This window comes from Rana temporaria, chromosome 5 (genome assembly GCF_905171775.1).
Source record: "Rana temporaria chromosome 5, aRanTem1.1, whole genome shotgun sequence".
Taxonomy (NCBI): Eukaryota; Metazoa; Chordata; class Amphibia; order Anura; family Ranidae; genus Rana; species Rana temporaria.
Window position 1 is genome coordinate 272,442,505 of NC_053493.1, and position 19,474 is coordinate 272,461,978.

At 39.8% G+C, this 19,474-nt stretch overlaps 1 long non-coding RNA gene across 1 annotated transcript; it reads left to right on the plus strand.

Annotated features, from left to right (window-relative positions):
- Positions 1 to 9,730: 9,730 nt before the first annotated feature.
- LOC120939641 lies at positions 9,731 to 11,055 on the plus strand. The gene is made up of 3 exons (XR_005749332.1): positions 9,731 to 10,011; positions 10,566 to 10,764; positions 10,848 to 11,055. It is a non-coding gene; the product is annotated as an uncharacterized LOC120939641 (long non-coding RNA).
- Positions 11,056 to 19,474: the final 8,419 nt, after the last annotated feature.

The window sequence follows — 19,474 nt, forward strand, 5'->3', positions numbered from 1 at the left end:
TTATACCAGACTTATAAGAAAACCCAAATGATCACAAAGACTACAAATTTGCCAGGTTAGTTACCACCTAGCACAGCTAAATTTACTAGTAGTCTCTGTTTAATACAATGGTGCTACACATATAGTTAGTCTAGTTGACAAAAGTCCATCTAGTTCAACCAATACACATGCATGAAACCTGTTAGGCTTTAGGTCATTGAGTTCAGGTTAGGGTTATTAGATGACATGTGATGTACTGACTGAATACTAAAGGTACAGCACCATTTTTGTATTTAGGTGACCCCGGCATTGTAAAAGTTAACATTTTGATCATTATATCTTCACAGAATATTTTTATTTATTGAAAAGTTTAGATTTATCTGTGTATGAAAAATATTTTACGCTCTTCAGCTACAAAAGGCTGCTGGAGCACTCTTAGGGGCCTCTAGAGAGCTTGTTCTCTGCCTTTTAGCACATACAGCTGTGAAATTGTTGCTTTTATATTTAAACTAAAGAGCTTGTAGCGTTGAAGATTTTGCTGAAGTCACTACAAGTTATATCTTACACAGCACAGCAGATACAAATGGGTTTCATAATTAGTTTAGCTTATTGCATGTCACCCTAACAAATACATTTAGAGGATATGTGTAATATGTGAGGATAAAGTGTAACTTTTCAAGTGAAAAAATATTTCTTCGAGGTCAACCATTAACATAGTACCATAAAGATTTTAGATAGCTCAGATGGAGATCCATTTTGATTCCTGTTCTACAGATATAAGAACAGGCATTTTTAGAGCAGCTTCTGAAATGAGAGCTATATAAGGCCTGCCTTTGCACATGATCAATGTCAATGTTTCATTAAGAAGAAATGCAAACTGCCATACTGTACAATATAAATCAAACATTGTCATTCAATAAAATATATAGTGAACATAGTAACACATTTACAAAAAAGTGCTAGTGCATAATTTTTATATGGTCCAAGTGTTTCCAGTGGATGAAGTGACTCTCCAAGGTGAGTAATAATAAAACAGTTGTTTGTAGGTATTCCACCACCAATAAAAAAGAGAGGATTACCAGATATGTTGAACCCAACTAGGCATAAGCCCAATGAGTCAACAGAGCTTGTGGTGTAGCACACCCAGGGGAAGAAAGTATATCAGCATACACAGCTTTCAATGTAGACATATGAGGCAGAAGACCGTCACAATATTGTTGCCAGTGGGCTTCATCCAAGGATGCAGTGACACAAAGGCAATTCATCCAAATTATAAATCTGTAGAAGGAGAGAAAATAGGCAACATAGTGTGATACCATTTCAACAAGAAATATTTATTGTATAAGTAAAAATGGACACTTTTAATATGCTTTTAATATCTTGAGAAGATATTAACAGCATGTAGATGATTAAGTCAATTTTATGACGAAACATGTCGGGGCTTGGCTACAGATTGGACCTTTGATCACTTGAACCAACGTGAGAGGCCTCCGCATGTTACATCTCGCTAAGTGACCAGCGATTTTAATTTGTTTTTCTACCAACGTGGGTTACCGGTACAGCGCAGATGGAGTGGTGAGAAACATCCGGTTGTTTACATAGATCCGTCGTGACCGTAGTTCATCAGCCATACGAATATTGAAGAAGTTCTGCTTTGTTTTGATTCACGAGTTTGATTTCAATTATTTTTGTGAGTGCAACTGTTGCAGATTTTATGTGGTGTGTTATTAAACCTTTTTTACGGTATCACACTATTATATGCTTTTTTCATTATTTATGAGGATCTCATCTATCACATGGTTGGATTTGTAAGTTTACTTAATGGTTTGATAAACTTTACATGCATTTGTGCCGAAACACGAGAGTGTCAGGCAACTCGTTCTGGTGAGTGGCCAATTTTTATTGGTGGAGCATTGACTTTGCACATCGGGTGTGGTGGAAGATTTCTTTGAAGATTTCACATTTGAGAAAGAGCAAGAAAAGTTTTTTTCCTCGTTTTTTTCAACACTCATGAACTGTTTTTGCTTTTGAACACTTTATTTATTCACAGGTTCTTTTCATTTGTCTATTTATTTATTTATTTATTTACCTAAACCATTTTGGTTCACTTGTGTGGGTCATACACACATTAGCGCTGTTTATATATGATTTATATTTAAATTTCACTTTCACAGAGCCCATTCCGTTTCGTGCTAAAAAGGCATCCTCCTAGATATGGCTGCATTCGTTTTCTTTTTTGGGCTTTCTTTTCTTTATTTTTACCTGGTGATCCAACCAGTTGTTTTTGAACACAACAAGCTCTCCTGCAAATGTATCAGAGTGTTGAGAAAAACCATTTAACACTGACAAGGGTGCTTAAAATGATCACCTTTTTTTTATTCATGAAAAATTGTTAAGAAAAAAAATGTTGCCGTAAATGCTAGCAAATTACACACTGGAGTTTCACTTTAATTTGCTAGTGTATCTAAAGCTACTATTACATCTAACATCCCCCCCCATCTCCAGACAGACAATGCTGCTGTCCAAAGATGTCCTTGTGCTCCTCCATCTAGAGTGGGGGCACTCTAATACAGAAGGTGTGTTAGGCCTTGTACACACGACCGAACATGTACGCTGAAACTGGTCCGTCGGACCAGTTTCCGTGGACATGTCCAACCATGTGTAGGGCCTACCGGACATTTTTCCTGCCTAGCGGACAGGTTTCCAGCGGACAAAATTTCTTAGCATGCTAAGAAACTTGTCCGGTGGAAACCTGTCCGTCGGACATGTCCGATGGTCAGTACGACTCATCGGACATGTCCGCTGGCCCGAAATCCCATGCATGCGTCGAAGTGATTCGACGCATGCGTGGAAGCATTGAACTTCCTGGTGCGCGCACGTCGCCGCATCATCGTCGCCGCCACGTCGCCGCCACGTCACCACGTATTCTGTCCACGGGGAATTTGGTCTGATGGTGTGTACACACATCAGACCAAATGATCCCAGCAGACATGTCCGATGAAAACGGTCCGCGGGCCGTTTTCATCGGACATGTCTGGCCGTGTGTACAAGGCCTTACTGGGCAATAAATAAACAAAAATTCCCAGCTCACTTACCTGCCAGTAAAAACATATAATGCAATGCTCATAATCAGTGTATGTCCTTTGCAGGTTTGTGAAAAAATCCACAATGGATGCTCTGGCTTTGATGCTCTCTCTCACACCAGTACAGACATAAATTCAAAGAAAAAAGCCGGCAACTCCAAACGTCCCTGATGCTTCTTTATTGGTGCATAAAAAGTGAGTAAAAATATACACTTACCAGCCAGCCTGCAACAAACCAAATTGACCCTGCCTAACAGCAAAAACACTGCACAGAGCAGGTAAGTATAACACAACATGTTTGTTATAAAAAAAAATAATAAAAAGAAGAGCTGAACCTTTAATGTCACTATAAGCTTTAAATGTGTTAGGTATATTAAATATATTTATAATCATGCTATCATTATCAAATGTTATATCAAGTATATGAAAGGCGACGATATGCCCTTTAACTACTCTCTGCCTAATAGTACCATTATGATATAGCAGGAGAGTTCACTAATTTAGCATGAATAGGCTCTCTTTAACCGACAAAGTCTTTTAAGAATTTTATCACGCATAATACAAATGATCCCATTTGACTAATAAAGAATTGTTGTATTACCTTTAATAGCACAAAATGCTACAGTAGCTGCTAAGAGTTTTAAAATGCAACAAAACTAAACATTACAATAAAATAACAAATAAGCTCATAGATGTGCCAGTTTCATAAGGAACTGAATAAATTCAAATAATTTGAAGCCATTTTCTAAGCTCAAGTACAATAGTGATTAAATAGACTTGTTGTGGAATGTAAAAATGGAGACACGCTGAGCTTGATGAGCGAAGCTGTTGTTGTGAGACCCTAACAAATTAACCTCCTGTAGAGAGTCCTCCTATGTTCATGTGCCATATTCATTTAATTTGCAAGCATGTGCAATTCAAAGTAATTTAGGAAAGTTTATGGATGAACAGTGAAATCAACGCAAATATGCCCAAACACATGTAATTAAATAAAAAAATGTTAATGATCTGTTGTCTCTCAATGAAGGGGAACACTTCATCTATTTCCGTTACTCTGTATCATCAGAGTGAAGCAGGCTTTAGCAGCATTTCTAATGGCTCCAGCTTATTAAATAATGTCTGGTAATTGACCAAAGGGGAACAATCATCTAATTTTAGAAAACAACCTTTATTCCAGTTGCCATTAAATAAAAACAAGTGCAGTAAATGTGAAATATAATATGAACACATTCTTGCCATTTCAGTCCAATATATTGATGAAATATGAATATTTAATTTGTGAATTTGCCTTCCTAGGTTGCAAACCTTCATTGAATAAGGCTATTAAATTAAATCATAAGTACAATTTAAAACAATGTTGATTATTCTTTTCTCTAATTCCCATTCTTTAACCCTCCCTCTACCCCATGCATACTTACTTTTATACAGCATTTGTTTAGATATGTCCCAAAAATCTTCTGTGCATGGGCAATGCATTCTAGACTTTTATGGACATTGTCCTAGAAATGGAAGAAAGGATACATCTGAGGAATCAGAAAGGTAAAAAAGATAATTGTACTATGCTTTTTAAACTTGTCTATATATATTTATTTTAGAATATTTTAACCCCTTAACAAATCCTAACACCAGCACACACCTAAAACTGTACATATCGTACAAAGCTGTACAACTACTTGATGTACCCAGGGGAATTATACATTGTTTTTTTTACAGGACAAAGTGGGCTTTCATTTGATGGTAAATTGTGAAGCCTCGCACACATGGCTGGTTTTACCACTGCGAGGAGAGCCTTTGGCCCGTGAATCCCGGCCGAAAAAAACTGCCCAAAAAATGCCAGACAAAAAAAGAGAACCCGCTCTCTTTTGCCCAGTGTTTTTTGGCATTTTTCTATGGGAAAAACTGCGATGGATCATACACATGGCCGGGATTCCCGACCAAAGCTCCATTGCAGTTTTCCTGTCGGACTTCTGATTGGAACTTTTCCCATCGGAAATCACGCACGTGTGTATGGGGCATGATGGACATTTCCTGATATTTTTTATAAAAGTACAACTGGCACAAAATAGTAAAAAAAAAATTATATATATAGTTTTACCATAACCTATTACCAAATAACAACCCAAAATAAATTCTCTTGCTCCTGACTATAGTAGTAATACCCCATATGTGTGTTGTTGTTTGTAAAAAAAGTAAGAATAGATGCACAGCCTAAAATATTGCAAAACACAGTGCAAAAAATAAAGATTTTTTTTTTAAATATTCTGAAATAAAAGAAAAACAGTCCATAGGGAACAACAAAGTCCAATTAAGATGAAAAGGAAAAGTCCAATTATGAACAGCTCCTAAAGCTTGGTGGTGATACAGGAAGCAAAGATACAAATCTTCCTCCTTGTAACAGCTACAGTGAACGGGAGTGAACAACAACTGCGGTTTAAGGAAAGGATTCAATGTACCTCCCTATGTTATGTGAGATTTCAGCATTGGACCCCAGGCGTCACTCCAATCAGATGAACAGGAGTTTGGGGGGTCACTACATCATCTCTCTCACATATAGGCATGCGTTGAGCTACTAAGGGCGGAGGTATTACAACATGCGTCCAACCGCTAGCATAGAAGATTACAATAAAGATCAACGAGCACAACTGCATTAAAGATTCCAATGCACTTCTCTTATGTAAGTGATTATCACTACCAGGCGTCAAATCACTGTAACATAAAGGAATGCATTGGGCTACTAAGGGAGCAGGTATGAAAATACCTTCGAGCCTTAGCATGAAAAAGTTAGAGCGAACATGTTCAGCATCTTAGGGCGGAAGCCCGTATACAAGTAAAAACATATGTCAAGCACGTAGCATATGAGAATACTGTATGCAATAGCAATTTACTTAAGAAAGACAACTTTAGCGTAATCAAATTGAAAGTGTATGTCCCTTTAAGATATTCCTTAGCGGTCAGCTGAAGACACAGCAAATAATCCCAAGCAGCAGGATAGCATTAGATAAGCCAATTTTAAATACTTTACTTCTAAAGGCTATATGTGAAGCGGGTAATTGTAATAGTACTGATTCGATTTGCAGGGATGAGTGTTTCCCAGAGTATTGCAGCAGCAATGGGATTCTTCTATGGAGGATCTTCTGCAGGAAGATATCTTTAAGGTGTCCCCAGCTTTGACAATATGTATGGCAGCCTGGATCCAGTGTGGCATAGTCTGCAGCTTAGGGATGGATGGTACCTGTAGTTCCATAGCAGCCAAGCCGGCTACGGCTGACAATAATAGAGCGGCGATTGAGTGCAAGCTGAATGCCTTTATAGGTAGCAGACAGGTGCACATGGAAAACGCCGGTGATGTAACAGGCGCACTTCCACGTTCCACGGTGGAACGTACGCAGCGCCAGGCGATGACGTCATCGCGCGTTCGCCGTATGCGTTCCAGCGTGGAACGCAATACGGCGCAGAGAGCGCCTGTCACACTCCTTTGTTTCCAAGCTGCAAACACAGGATACTAAAAGTGCAAAGTGGCCCCTTACCAGATAGGTTGGATCTCTATAACTGAGATCTTATGGGCTCAGTATCAAAAGATATCCTCCTGGTAATAGCAGCGATCTGGTCAACGTTCCATCACAGAATCCATTGGTCAGCTGGGTGTGTGTTTAGCAAAGAATCCTTCACTGTCTCAGTGCAAATGGAGTGGTTCATGCAGCAATACAGGGGACCGTATTTATGAAGAGGAAAGATAAAAAACACTTCATGGTGCAGTACTTTGGTAAAAAAGTGTACCCTTCAATCGAATAGCTGGGCAACTGACATCAAACAAAGTTTTAAAGTGTAGGTTAAAAAACAGACATTCACACAGCCGTGGCTCAGACTAACACAGCTGTGGGTGTGGTGACACCAGGATCTTTGGCTCTGCCCGGCGCTGTGTTTCTCCGTATGGGGTGTCTACTGGTGGTAGAGTACTTGGAATGGTCAGAGGTAGGGAGTGGGGTCCCCCAAGGTTCTGTGCTGGGACCAATCCTATTTAATTTGTTCATAAACGACCTGGAGGGGGGGTAAACAGTTCAATCTCTGTATTTGCGATACTAAGCTAAACAGGGCAATAACTTCTTTGCAGGATGTGGAAAGCTTGCAAAAAGATCTGAACAAATTATTGGTGTGGGCAACTAAAGGTCAAATGAGATTTATTGTAAAAAAAATTAAAATAATGCATTTGGGTGGCAAAAATGCAGTCTATACACTGGGGGGAGAACCTCTAGGGGATTCTAGAATGGAAAAGGACCTCCGGGAATGATGCGGCGGGAGCCAGTGACAGCTCTTATGTAGGTGAGGGCGGGGCCACCCGTCACATGACCCCATCTGACGCAAGAGAAAACTCAGGCTTTCCCAGTGACTTGCAGGTGACACTTTGTGCAGGGACAGTTCTAAGTACGGTAAAACAAGCGCTACTTCACAGGCATACTATACACCCCCCAGGTACGAAATTTAAAGAAATATTTCACTTTTATTGTTTCACTTTAAGCATTATTAAAATCACTGCTCCCGTTAAAGAAAAAAATGCATTGATACATGTCCCCTGGGGCAGGACCCAGGTCTCCAAACACTTTTTAGGACAATAACTTGCATATTAGCCTTTAAAATTAGCACTTTAGATTTCAAACGTTCGAGTCCCATAGACTTCAATGGGGTTATAAAATTTCACACAAACTTTTGGTCTGTTCGCAGGTTCTGGTGCGAACCAAATGGGGGGGTTCAGCTCATCCCTAGTGCTTAATGGCTTAAAGAACAACATCCTCCTTTGACATCAGGATCTCTGTCCCTCTCTACCCTGCCCCTATCTATCAGTTGTATTTACTGAATATTTTACAAAGCAGGACAAATTGAGCCTCTGCAGCTCTAATAGTATTTAGGTAATTGGGGTTTAGGGTGATACCATTTATTGACTAACTGAATATATTGTAGTGCAAGCTTTCAGAGGCGTGCTGGCCTCTTCTTCAGGCATTATGAACCGATAACTTGAAAATGCATTTTATCCGTGTGCCTTGGTTACTTGCATGATAAACTATTTGGTTTGTCAATATATGTTATTACCCTAAATCCAAACTCCTACTGTTGTCAATGGCTAACACGGCACAGCACTCTGCTGTTATTTAGGGAATAGAAATGGCAGTATGATGTAATGACAGGAGTGTACTGTTAGCAGCATGACAAGCACTTAAAGTCTTCAACAAGAACATTACTAGACTAGTCATAAACATATTATGAAAATACCAGAAAATGATCCTCTAAAATCCAGTCACATGATTTTGCTGTCATGCATCCTATTTCAAAAGTTGTAACCTAGCAGGAGGGATTCCCCAAGAAGATAATTGTATGATATATTCACAATGTGTGCTTTTAAGCAAAGATTTTATTGCATGTGCTGTGCGGTTTACTACTGTCTTTTACCTCTATTCTGATGTTTTGTCCTCTAGTTTAATTGTTCATGTAGTAATAGTATGATATATTCACAATGTGTGCTTTTAAGCAAAGATTTTATTGCATGTGCTGTGCGATTTACTACTGTCTTTTACCTCTATTCTGATGTTTTGTCCTCTAGTTTAATTGTTCGCTGAGGAAAGACACATAAGCGAAGAGACAAGAATGCTGCGAACCCCAAGATTGAATCGTGTAGAAAAAGGAATTTAGCCCACGGGGCTTTGGACAGCAAAGGTATAAAAGTGTAACAAATGTAATATAATAAAACATGGTTTATTTTATGGTTGTCAATAACATACATTTTAAATGCAATAACAATTAAAAGAAAACCCTTTACGGATCTGGTGATACAATACATATTCCACAATATTGGACAAATGTATACAACATTGCTTTATGCTGTGTGATGTGCGTTCCCCGACGCGTTTCAACCTCTAAGTGGTCTCTTCAGGGGGATGCCAATGGAGCACTCTTATACTATTTTTATATTAAGTACCTTAATATACACATCAATTCCTGACCATTATTCATTGACTAGTTACCCCTTCGGGTCATCAATGAGTAGATCTAATTCAATAAAGAAGAAAAAAGGAAAAAATGTTTTTTTTTTTTTTTTTTTTTTTCTCAGATAAGATTACAAACCTGCTGCCAGTCCCTCTTTTTTATATACGTGCCTTACCCACAGATAATCCTACACTTTAGCACAATATGCTATGATTTAATATTTCGAATTCTCTTCAATTACACAGGGCTAACCCATTGGGGGCACTCTGCAGGCACCGGCTCCCCTGATCCTCGGAGGGCGTCCCCTCTGTGCCCCCGGGTGGGGGGGGTTTCCGCGGTCCCATGGGGGTTCCCGGCAAGGTGGTGGGGGGCGGTGGAGTGTTCCACATTCCCACCCCCCCTTTTTCTGCTCAGGTGCGGCCGGGGGTTCTCGAGCTTTGCCTTGCCGGCGGCGTTCTGCGATCATCCCCGTATGGCCATGGCGTGCGCGGCTCGCCATGACGTCATGCAGCTTGCGACGGGGGTGACGACAGTGGTCGGGGTCCCCCGACCTTCCGGAGCGCCGAGGGAGCCGCACCAGGGCCGCTCGTGTAGCGGCCCTTACGTCATCTCCGTGATCTATGGGGAAGCCTGGAGCCAACATGTGTTTAGCCCCCACTCATGGCCACGCCCACTGGCATAAAAAAGATAGTCTGCCTGTGAGTCAAGTTTTGATTCCAGGCAGCTGAGCATGGACAGCAGTGTTAAGCCCCCATTCATGGCCACGCCCACTGGCATATAAAAGACAGTCTGCCTGTGAGTCAAGTCTTGATTCCAGGCAGCTGAGCATGGACAGCAGTTCATTCCTTTTATCTCCTCCAACATTGGAAGCCTGGGTCTTCCCTGCACTGTCTGCAGCCTAGATCTGAATACTCAACAACAAGCTCTACAAGCCCACAATTTACCTACTCATATCCATTTAATCCCTTATCAGGTAACAGCACCCTTTTATTAGTACACTCCTATGTTGATTTTTCAACTTTCACTCCCCCCTTCTTTTTGTTTTCTTGTTTATTTATTTATTTTTATTTTATTTTTTATTTTCATATATTTCCAACATTTTTACTATCACCATATGTAGCCACATATTCTTTGATGGTCCACATAACATACACATTGTAATGTGTCTCACACATCCCCACCCATGGACACGCACTCTTTACCAGACTAATAAAGTCTCTTAATCACTTTTGTCTGCCAATGGAGCACTCTTATACTATTTTTATATTAAGTACCTTAATATACACATCAATTCCTGACCATTATTCATTGACTAGTTACCCCTTCGGGTCATCAATGAGTAGATCTAATTCAATAAAGAAGAAAAAAGGAAAAAATGTTGTTTTTTTTTTTTTTTTTTTTCTCAGATAAGATTACAAACCTGCTGCCAGTCCCTCTTTTTTATATACATGCCTTACCCACAGATAATCCTACACTTTAGCACAATATGCTATGATTTAATATTTCTAATTCTCTTCAATTACACAGGGCTAACCCATTGGGGGCACTCTGCAGGCACCGGCTCCCCTGATCCTCGGAGGGCGTCCACTGTGCGGCTCCTTGCAACCCCCCTGGGGTCTGTTTTGGTTTCCCTCTCCCCCATGGGGTTGTGGATGGCGCTCCCTTCGGATTTTCTAACGGCTCTGCAGACCTCTGGTCATTACAAAACCCACTTCATTCGTTAACGGTAAACCTTATTCTTGGGTCAATTTATGTGATTTATATTTATACTTTTTTGATCGCAAATTTATGTTATGTATATTTTTGTAGAATCAACCATCCCCCTGAAGAGACCACTTAGAGGTCGAAACGCATCGGGGAACGCACATCACACAGCATAAAGCAATGTTGTATACATTTGTCCAATATTGTGGAATATGTATTGTATCACCAGATCCGTAAAGGGTTTTCTTTTAATTGTTATTGCATTTAAAATGTATGTTATTGACAACCATAAAATAAACCATGTTTTATTATATTACATTTGTTACACTTTTATACCTTTGCTGTCCAAAGCCCCGTGGGGCAAATTCCTTTTTCTAGTTTAATTGTTCTTGTAGTAATAGTTATTCTAGTGTAAAACAACATATCATTTTATTTCCTATTTCAATTTATAGAGTGTATTGTACATAGAGTGTACATAGAGTGTATTGTATTTTAGACTTAAAATTGTATTTATTTAACCTCCCTGGCGGTATGATTCTGTCTGGAATTACGTACCAAAAGCGGTACAATTATTTTGCAAGGAAATTTGGAGTTTTATACTGTAGGCCTGCAATTCTTAGGAATAACTGACCAAACAAGAGTCTAGTAGGCATCCCGGGTATGAATTTTTTTTAAAAACAAAATTATAAATTATAATATAATAAATAATTATAAATAATTATAACAAATAATAATATAATTATAATAAAAAATATTCAATAACGTAATCAACTCAAAATCACTGAAATTTGCTCAGTTGCAGAATTGTCGCTGTCATTACTTTTATTTTTTTATGACGAATTTCCCCACAAATCGCTATCGCACAATTCTGCAAGTGATTATAATTTATTATCGCTGTTTTCTAGCTGCTCTAAAACCATTTTTGACATAAAGGGACACTTTTGGTTGCTATGGACAATCTACAGTTTGCGGTCAGAAAGAACAGTTTTTATTATATAAAAGAACATGTAGGGCACTGGGCAGACCACTAGGGACAAGGGGTGTGTGTATTTTTTACATACAGTACTGTAATCTATAAGATTACAGTATACTGTATGTAATGTGTTTGTTTACTTTTTTGAATTTGGCTCCGTTCTCTGCCCCCGTGTGTCGTAACGTCGCAGGGAACGGAGATCGGTGGCACACGGGGACACTGTGAATCGAGCGAGGTCCCGCTCGCTCACACAGCGGGGATGCATCGCAGGATCCAGGGACAAGGTAAGTAACTTGTCTGTGGATGCTGCGAAAGGTAAGCCGCGCCACTACACGCTCTGCACATCTACCCCGAGCGTGACTCGGGGATACCGATCCTAGCATAGAAAAACAAACCCGAGTCACGCTCGGGGATACTGCTAAGGGGGTTAAAGGGGTTCTAAAGTCAGAAGTTTTTTTTTATCATAATGCATTCTATGAATTACGATAAAAAAATGTTCTGTGTGCAGCAGCCCCCCTCAGTCCCCTTAATACTTAGAGCGATGTTGCACAAGTGTCTCTGCTGTCCAGGACTCCCCATATTGGCTGAGATATCAACGAGGTGCAATTGTCTCCCATTGATGTCAATCAAAGTCAATGAGCCAATAAGGAGATAACACTGAATTGACACACAGAGCTCCAGCTCAGCATGGGTGCCCCCATAGCAAGCTGCTTGCTGTGGAGGCACTCTACAGAAGGAAGGGGTCAGAAGCACCAGTGGGGGACCCGAGCAGAGGAGGTGCTGGCCTGCTCTGTGCAAAACCACTGCACAGAACAGGTAAGTGTGACATGCATGTTTTCAAACAACAAAAAACTAGACTTTAGTATCACTTTAAATACATTTTTCCCTATTCGCTGCCAGGCAGGCATTCTTTTATCATGCTTCACATTTTTTACTTACAGCTTCCAACCATACTGAAACAGACCAGCAGAACAAAATGATGGCTCCGCTGATTTTTTTAGTTATACATTTTATTGTGAATTTAAACATAACAGAAATCATGCTGGTAAATTCAATATTAGCAGTTGGCAAGAAACAGGTAGACAAATTGTATACAAATACAATTTAAATTGCAGCGCTTATAGTGACAACCAGAAATTCATACAAGTCAGCTATTATTTTAAAATTGAAAAGAGATGAAATAGAAATAATGGTCCCAGATATGTCTTTATATATAAAAAGTCAAATAGACATGTAGATTAAAATCTCATTGGCATAGGTTAGATTAGAACACCATCTCTAGGGGGCCTGATACCAACTCCAAGTCAAGGAACTGCCGCAAAATGTATCGCCACATTGTTAGCATCAATAAGAAGGAACCCGATCTCCCTATTGGTCGACACTGCTGCACAGTACACCCTGACAGTACTCCTAGGGTATGCTTCCTGGCTTTGGACCATATTTCTAACAGAATTGGACCTTTAATTTACAAATATATGGGAGAATCCTCCAAGATTTCATATTATGCCCAATATGGCTTTGTACAAAATCATATAATGTATGTTATCTATCCATGCTTTTGTAACAGGAGCTTTACTGTGGTAACAGGTGCTTTCGCTCGCGCAATGACTTCATTGCCCGGCGCCTGGAAAGCGGAAGTGCGCCGCAGTTCGGCGCTTCTTTTCAAATCAGTGCTGATGCACTGCACTTGCTCCTTGCCTATAAAGGCAATCACTATTCATAGTAACAGCGTTCTAATATTGTCAGCCGTACCAGCTACGCTACAAGAAGAGGCAACATTATGGACAGCTAGCAAAAGACCTTGACTGCGTCCAGCCTGCCATCCCTGCGGACAACCTGAGTTCTGCCTTGTTGATGCCCTACACTACGGAGTCCCTTGCTGCCAAACACTGAAGCCCTGCAAACGGATAAGTAGCCATTGTATCACTTGTAGTTCTACAGAAAGATCTGCTGTATACTTTTCACCTAAAACAATTGCTGTTATTTATTATGGCTTGTGGCTATTAACATACTACTTGGGATAGACTGTTGTGCCTATAGCTCATTGCTAAGGAATATCTTAAAGGGATATTTACTTTCAAATTACCTCAGCTATAATTGCCTCTCATATGCAACTATTGTTACCTGAGCTATTATTGCCTCTCATATGCAACTATTAGTTGTCGCTACAACTCCTATTTACTACGTGTACTCTCAAATTACCTGAGCTATAATTGCCTCCCAGATGCAACTATTAGTTGTCTCTACAACTCCTATTTACTACAAGTACTCTCAAAGTACCTGTGCTATAATTGCCTCCCAGATGCAACTATTAGTTGTCGCTACAACTCCTATTTACTATGTGTACTCTCAAAGTACCTGAGCTGTAATTGCCTCTCATATGTAATTATTAGTTGTCTCAACAATGCCTATTTACTACGTGCTTGACATAAGTATAACCTGTTTATGGGCCTATGCCCTAAGTTGCGGAACATGTTCGCTTAAACTTTTCTATGCTAAGGGTTGACGTATTTCATACCTTCTCCCTTAGTGGCCTAATGCACGAGGCTAAGTAATACTGATAATCACTTGCATACAGTTGTGAATTGGAATCTTTTAGTGCATACTATAATTTTAAACGCTAAGCTCTTGTCGCATGTTGTAACACGTCCAAGCTCAGTAGCTCAACGCCTATCTCCCCTTTTTGCGATTCGGCACTGCATCGATTTAACTAACAATTGCGTAGTCGTGCGATGTGGCTCGCAAACAAAATTGGCGTCCTTTTTTTTCCCACAAATAGAGCTTTCTTTTGGTGGCATTTGATCACCTCTGCGGTTTTTATTTTCTGCGCTATAAACCAAAATAGAGCGACAATTTTGAAAAAAAAATGAATATTTTTTACTTTTTGCTGTAATAAATATCCTCAAAAATATATAAAAAATATATAAAAATTTAAATATTTTTTTACTAGTAATGGCAGCGATCAGTGATTTTTTCGGTACTGCAACCTTATGGTGGACACTTCGGACACGTTTGACACATTTTTGGGACCATTGGCATTTTTATAGCGATCAGTGCTATAAAAATGCATTGATTACTATATAAATTTCACTGGCAAGGAAGGGGTTAACACTAGGGGGCGAGGAAGGGGTTAATTATGGTTCCTGTGTGCGTGTTCTAACTGAAGGGGGGTGGGACTAACTAGGGGAAAAGACAGATCGCTGTTCATACATTGTATGAACATATAATCCGTAATTTCTCCCCCTGACAGGACCGGGAGCTGCGTGTTTACACACACAGCTCCCGGTTCTCGCTCTGTAATGAGCGATCGCAGGTGCCCGGCGGTGATCGCGGCTGCCTGGCACGTGCGTCGGCACCAGGGGCGAGCGGGGGGTGCACGCGCGCCTGCGCTCGCGCCCCTATTGGCTAAAATGCGAGATGACGTATAGCTACGTGATTTCTTGCAACCGAGCCAACCTGCCCCTGGCGGCTGGTCGGCTAGTGGTTAACATTAGGGAACATCTGAACGCTTTCGCTATTAATTGTGACGAGCTCACTATGTTGTCGCCCTGTGTTTTTATTTTCTCAATATGTTTACTGGCCCTAGACTCTCTCAATGCATTCGCTAGCATCTTACTGGGTTTATTGCCAAATTCATAATAGGCCCTTCTACATCTGCTCAACTTAGCTTTCGCCTTATCCATCAGTAGTAGATTTAAATTCTCTCTTAGGGACATCAATCTCTCCTCATTTCTTGTTTTCTGCGCTTTCTTATGTACATTTTCCGCTATTTTAATCTCTCTCAGTATGGTATCTAACTTAACCCCGAGTTTCCTCTTCCTGTGGGCTCCCATAGAAATAAGCACTCCCCTCAGGTAGCATTTGTGTGCTTCCCATTTACAAAGAGGAGAAGTTTCATCATCCCTATTTCTTTCAAAAAATAAGTCTAATTCCTGACTTATCTTCTCCTCGTACTCTGGGTCTTTAATTAGAGACTCATTGACCCTCCAATTCCATTCTCTAGGTCCTGAAACTCCCCAGTCAATGAGACAACTAACTGGGGCATGGTCCGAAATTGTAATTGAACCAATCGAAGTTTCCCTTAGGTTCAGCAAAACCGCTCGATCTAGAAAAATGTAATCGATCCGTGTGTAGGTTTTATGTTTATGGGAGTAAAAGCTATAGTCTCTTTCATGGGCGTGTTGGGACCTCCAGCTATCCACTAGCTGCAAGTCGTACAGCATATTTCTTACTTGTCTCAGTTTGGAGTTGGATATGCCGTATGCCCCCCTGGAAGAATCCAGGCTGGGGTCCAATAGCAAATTCATATCTCCTCCTAATATCAAAACTCCTTCTTTGTTTTCTTTTATCTTTTCCGCGAATTTACCCAAAGTAGTGACCGGGTCATCATTAGGAAGATAAATATTTACAAGTGTGACCTTTTGTTCGTTAATTGTCCCTTTTATCAAAAGGAACCTTCCTTCTTCATCTGTCACCACTTTAGATTCATTCCAGATTAAGTCTTTGGCTAATAGAATTGCTACCCCATTTGCTTTTGAAGATTGTGAGGCCCCTATGTAAGCCACTGGGAATCTCTGGTTCTTCAATTTTGGAGTCTTATCTTTTCTTATCTTATCTTATCTTATCTTTTCTGAAATGCGTTAATAGCGAAAGCGTTCAGAGAATATTATATGGGCTTGTACCAACTTGACAACCAACCCGCAGTAGAGAAAATACAGAATAGAGAGGAGAGAGTAAGAGAATACTTAATGAAGTCAGCAATGCCTAAAATCCCAAATGAAAGTATAGGAAGTCTGGAGAGCCCAATTATAGTAAAAGAATGTCAGGAGGTAATAAAGGAAATGAAACCAGGAAAATCACCTGGACCTGACGGATATACGCTTCTATACTATAAAACCTTTCAAGAGAAATTAATATCTAAATTTCTTGAGGCCTTCAATTCATTGAAAGAAGGACATCAGATGAGAAGAGAAACACTAGGGGCCCATATAGCTGTTATTCCAAAGGAAGGGAAAGACCCCATGGTGTGTGCGAGCTATCAACCGATATCTTTGTTGAATGTTGACTTAAAAATATTCTCAAAGATAATCGCCAATAGACTAGCAATACATATTCCACCGCTCATACACTCGGATCAGGTAGGCTTTGTCCCCGGAAGAGAAGGGAGGGAGAACACGCAAAGAGTTCTAAGTACCATCTACTTGGCCCAATTCCATCATAAACCATTAGCACTCATTTCAACTGATGCGGAGAAAGCCTTCAACAGGGTGGACTGGGGCTTTTTAAATGCTACATTAAAGTACATTGTATAATATAAATAGAGGGCGCTAGGCCCATACAAAATAAGTATAGTGCCGTGAATAAATATCTAGTTAACAATAAAATTGCAACATAAATAGCAAAAAATATAAAATGAAAAAATGAAAGTCCCAACAAATTGCAGTCAGCGCTGCACTTGAAACCACACACAGTGAATTCAAATATGATCAGATGCAAAATAAAATAAAACGATGAACAAAGTCCAGTTGTTATTTAACAGTGATTCTGTGAAAGAAAAAATGCCACCACCGCTTCTGAATAATTTTCAATTCCACCCAAGGTGCTTTAGAAAACGTTTTGCTCTTACCAGAGCTCGTTGACCCCTTTAGTGAAAAAGATGGTCAACTGAGCTTATGCAGGATTGTGCCTGCACACATGTAGATACGGACAGACCGCTTTGCAGATTCAGGAACCTCAAACGGGATTATATGCAAAAGAAGAGAAGCCAGGAAGCCCAATAGCGTGATACCGTTTAATTTAAAATTTTAAAACATACATAAAAAACAGCCAAATGGCTCCTTACATTAGGGGGTGCCCACCCGGCACTGAGGCTGCGGACCTGTCACCGCTCGAAGCAGTTGCTATACTGGGATTCGCTGGGGGATGAAAGCCGCCGCTAACATACCATCCAAACGATCTCTCCGACAGTCCAAAGCACGGGGGGTACGTCACGTGACCAAGCTGCCTCCGACGTACGTTTCGTTATGTTAACGTCATCAGGGGGCGTGCCTAGTCACAAAGCATGATGGTATATGTAGTAGGGAAAAACCGGTAATTGGTGGACTGAAACCAATTGCAAATACAGCCTCGGTCCCGTCATCCATTGAATACAACACCGTAGGTAAATAACATTACATTCCATTAGTAATATCGAATCAGAAATTAGAGATATGCACAAAATTTAGGATTAACAAACAACATTATTTCAAGAGTATTAAACCGCTGAAATACATATTGGATAGAGTGCAGATCTCGCATCCCTCCGGACGTGCGAATTGAATAATCAGTGACAAAAAAAACAAACCAATACTCAATATAAATTACCTCCAAAAAGACTAAATCGTGGTCACTGAAGTGACTAGTAATAAAAAATCAAATTATTTAAACCAAAAATATATAAGAATAAATGTAAATGCCGGACTCAAACAGGGTAGTAAGGAATATCTCACAATCATTGGTGATGTTACACAAATGTCACTAAATCCCTCCGGACGTATAATGTGAGTGAATAGAAATTATAAAAGTATTCAATATGATTGTACCATATCCAAAATATAAGATATGGGATAACCTTAGGCTTAATAATGATCTCCAAAAAGAATCTGACCATTAGACAAACCTAGCAGAATCCCAGAGTGCAAAAATAAAAATAAAAAATATATAAATAAAACAATTAATGGATATCTTGCAATCCCCAATTGTCGCTGGTGACTAAAAAAATTATATTTTATAAAAAATATATATATATATAAATGAAAATATATAAATATACCAAATGAGGAAGATGGAGATGAATCTAGGAGGGTATAAAACTAGAGACTAGAAAAAAAGAAGAGAACACTCAATCATCGGTCAGAAAACAATTGAGGTCCAACTCAACATTAAGTCCCAAAGGTTGCATGGTACGTAATCTGTGTACCCATTTCATTTCGTTCTGGGAAACACTCCGTACCATATGAGTACCCCGCCAGTTCCTTTCAATTTTGTCTATGCCATAAAAATTGCATAAACTAGGATCACTTCCGTGATGGCTCGCGAAATGTCTTGAGACACTATGATTAGGGAAACTTTTTCTAATATTTGTTAGGTGTTCATTAATGCGGATCTTAAGTTGGCGAGTGGTCCGGCCAACGTACTGTAAATGGCACGGGCATTCGAGCACATAAGTGACATGATCAGATCCACATGTGATTAGGGGTTTGATCTTAAAGGATTCACCTGTCACATTAGAACTGAACTCGGTTTTTTTCTTCTTGTCGCCAGGGTTACGTGTAGTTCTACACGCTTTACACCTTGTGCAATGGTGAAAACCTGATCCATCCAAAAAGGTCACCAATTTCTTTGGTGGATCAGGAACATTGGGGGCAATTTTGTTCCTGAGACCTGGAGCCCTCTTATAGATGAACTTGGGCACCTTTGGGATGGATGTGATCAGGTCTTTGTCCTTCATCAAAATATGCCAATGGCGTTTAAACACAGCTTCTACCTGTCGATATTGCCTGTGAAATCCAGTAATAAAAGGTACTTCATTTTTATACTCTTTTCTCGGTTTGGGGACCAATAGGGATTGTCTATCGAGAACTGCCACTTGGTTGTAAGCTTGATTTAGTGTAGTTTCAGAGTAACCTTTTTCTAAAAATCTAGTGGTTAGTATATTAGCCTGAGTCTCAAAATCATCATTATTATCACAGTTCCGTTTTAACCTCATATATTGCCCTTT